Here is a 3,728-nt window from a genome sequence, read left to right on the forward strand (position 1 = left end):
TATAACATTTTAGTCTTATTTCGTTTATTTAGCAAAAATAAATAATTACATAAAAACCCAGTGGGTGTTAAATACCACCAAAAGAAAGTTCTATTTGTGTGAAAAAAATTATAAAAATCTCAAATGTGTAGAATGTCACATGACTGAGTAATTGTCATTCAAAGTGTGAGTTCTCCTTTAAGGTAAAATCAGATGTAGTGTTGGCTCTCTGTCTGTATTCTGTGATCAGAAAAAAGTATCACCCCGGGTGGGACTTGAACCCACAATCCCTGGCTGAGGAGGCCAGTGCCTTATCCATTAGACCACCGGGGCTTTTTTTTTTTCTTTTTTATTGTAAATAAATCAATAGAAGGAAATGATTCTAAGGCCTTGATCGTCAGAGATCGGTCACTGTTATCCTCTGACGCCTTTTATCGGACCCCTAAACCTTACGATGATTCAGAGGAAGGCGAAACCCCCCTCCAAAAGGGGGGAAAAAATTCCTTCCTGACCCCCGAAGGCGATCGGTTTTTCCCTGAATCATCAGTCTAGGGCGCCCCGTTCATCTCCCTGTACAATGCTCAGAATGTAGAGCCGGGGACCCCAATATTAAAGGGGGGTCCCATTCAGAAATGTGAAGAAGTCGGAACATTTAATATTCCCACCTCAAGATAATACAATATAACACCCATTTTATTTACACATAAAGTAGAACATTGTGCTGACAGCCATTGACTTCCCTTCACTTCAATTCCCTTCCTCTTATGTTTTTATTTTTTTTGGGGGGGGGGGGTGGAGGCAGGTACCTCGTTGTGACAGGTACTCATTTCCACTTTTCCTGGGATCACCTAGGTGACATCAAGTGTAAAAAAAACATAAAAAGAGTGAAAAAAAATAAGTAACTATAAAAAAAGCTCCAAAATGTTTAAGTCCCCCACGTTTACGCACATATAAACGTGGATGTTTATGTAAGGGGGGGGCAAAATTCTTTTTTTCGCCCCGGGCGCCCAAAACTCTGGTTACGCCACTGGTGACCATGTCAGTGTCCCTTGTGTCTACACCATCCCTATCATACCGGCAGCAGTGTGGCCGCTTTATGGGGGCACCAGACCGATTTGTATTGCGGCCCAGTCCACCTCATAAGACTGGTGCTGCACTAAAAGTGTAGCGCAAGCCAACGGAGACTCTTATCATGCTGCCCCCCTGCAAAGTTCTGCCCTAGGCCTGGGCCTTGTTTGCCTAGGCCAAGATACAGCGTTGCCTATGGCCCCTATGACCCCAGAGCATCCTGTGTCACCCTGTGGCTCCTATGACTCCAGAACATCCTATGACCCCCTACGTCTTGTGTCAACTGTGACCCCTATGACCCCAGAGCATCCTGTGTCACCTTGTGGCCCCTATGACCCCAGAGCATCCTGTGTCACCTTGTGGCCCCTATGACCCCAGAGCATCCTGTGTCACCCTGTGGCTCCTATGACTCCAGAACATCCTATGACCCCCTACGTCTTGTGTCAACTGTGACCCCTATGACCCCAGAGCATCCTGTGTCACCTTGTGGCCCCTATGACCCCAGAGCATCCTGTGTCACCCTGTGGCCCCTATGACCCCAGAGCATCCTGTGTCACCCTGTGACCCCTATGACTCCAGAGCATCCTGTGTCACCCTGTGGCCCCTATGACTGAAGAACATCCTATGACCCCCTAAGTCTTGTGTCAACTGTGACCCCTATGACCCCAGAGCATCCTGTGACCCCCTATGACTCCAGAACATCCTGTGTCACCATGTGACCCCTATGACCCCAGAGCATCCTGTGACCCCTATTACTCCAGAGCATCCTGGTCACTCTGTGATCCCCTATGACCCCAGAACACCCTATGTCACCGCATGACTCTGTGCACCCTGAGCCCCCTGTGTCACCCAGTGACCCCTATGACCCCATAGCATCCTGTGTTACCCTGTGACCCCTATGACTCCAGAACATCCTATGACCCCTACAGATTGTGTCAACTGTGACCCCTATGACCACAGACCATCCTGTGTCACCTTGTGGCCCCTATGACCTCAGAGCATCCTGTGTCACCCTGTGGCCCCTATGACCCCAGAGCATCCTGTGTCACCCTGTGACCCCTATGACTCCAGAACATCCTGTGACCCCCTACGGCTCGTGTCACCCTGTCACTCCTATTACTCCAGAGCATTCTGTATCACCCTGTGACCCCTATGACCTTAGTACATCCTGTGTCACCCTGTGACCCCTATGACCCCAGAGTATCCTGTGTCACCCTGTGACCCCTATGACCCCAGAGTAGCCCGTGTCACCCTGTGACCCCTATGACCCCAGAGTATCCTGTGTCACCCTGTGACCCCTATGACCCCAGAGTATCCCGTGTCACCCTGTGACCCCTATGGCAAAATTGTATAACAGAAATGAAGAAAAACTATTTTTTTTTCTTTCTCTTTTTTTTTTTACTTTGTTTTTTGTATTTGTTTTCTTTTTGTTTTGTTTTTTTGCTTCGAAGAAAAACACATTTTTCTATAACATTTTAGTCTTATTTCGTTTATTTAGCAAAAATAAATAATTACATAAAAACCCAGTGGGTGTTAAATACCACCAAAAGAAAGTTCTATTTGTGTGAAAAAAATCTCAAATGTGTAGAATGTCACATGACTGAGTAATTGTCATTCAAAGTGTGAGTTCTCCTTTAAGGTAAAATCAGATGTAGTGTTGGCTCTCTGTCTGTATTCTGTGATTTTGAAAAAAGGTCCCCGGGTGGGACTTGAACCCACAATCCCTGGCTGAGGAGGCCAGTGCCTTATCCATTAGACCACCGGGGCTTTTTTTTTTTTCTTTTTTATTGTAAATAAATCAATATAAGGAAATGATTCTAAGGCCTTGATCGTCAGAGATCGGTCACTGTTATCCTCTGACGCCTTTATTGGACCCCTAAACCTTATGATGATTCAGAGGAAGGCGAAAACCCCCCTCCAAAAGGGGGGAAAAATTCCTTCCTGACCCCCGAAGGCGATCGGTTTTTCCCTGAATCATCATCAGAAATGTGAAGAAGTCGGAACATTTAATATTCCCGCCTCAAGATAATACAATATAACACCCATTTTATTTACACATAAAGTAGAACATTGTGCTGACAGCCATTGACTTCCCTTCACTTCAATTCCCTTCCTCTTATGTTTTTTTTTTTTTTTTGGGGGGGGGGGGGGTGGAGGCAGGTACCTCGTTGTGACAGGTACTCATTTCCACTTTTCCTGGGATCACCTAGGTGGTCCATGCCTCTCGGTGCAGGCAGTCCCATTGATGGCAATTGAGATGCAGGAGATGCAAAGACACTAATGCCGCTCCCAATCTGACATGTGTGTGGGTATGGGTGCACGGCCCCGAATGCAAACAGTGTGCATCCGCGCTCCTACACCTGCATGCATGTCAGATTGGGAGCAGTGTCTGTGTAGGCAGTCCCGTTGATGGCTGTTGGAATGCAGGAGACGCAGACACAGGCGCTGGTCCCAATCTGAAATGGGGATGCACAGGTGGTCCATGCACCCCGGTGCAGATAGTCCCATTGATTGCTCTTGGGACACAGCAGATGTATGGACACAGACACTGCCACCAATCTGACATGGGGGTGGGTGTGGGTGCACGGCCCCGGATGCAAACAGTGTGCACCCGCGCTCCTACACCCGCACGCATGTCAGATTGGGAGACATGTCTGTGTCCGTGAAGCAGCATCTGTGTC

At 47.6% G+C, this 3,728-nt stretch overlaps 2 non-coding genes across 2 annotated transcripts; both read right to left on the minus strand.

Annotated features, from left to right (window-relative positions):
- Window positions 1-239: 239 nt before the first annotated feature.
- Window positions 240-312, minus strand: TRNAR-CCU. The gene has a single exon. It is a non-coding gene; the product is annotated as a tRNA-Arg (tRNA).
- A 2,427-nt stretch (window positions 313-2,739) lies between these two features.
- TRNAR-CCU lies at window positions 2,740-2,814 on the minus strand. Its single transcript has one exon. It is a non-coding gene; the product is annotated as a tRNA-Arg (tRNA).
- Window positions 2,815-3,728: the final 914 nt, after the last annotated feature.

This window comes from Rana temporaria, chromosome 2 (assembly GCF_905171775.1).
Source record: "Rana temporaria chromosome 2, aRanTem1.1, whole genome shotgun sequence".
Taxonomy (NCBI): Eukaryota; Metazoa; Chordata; class Amphibia; order Anura; family Ranidae; genus Rana; species Rana temporaria.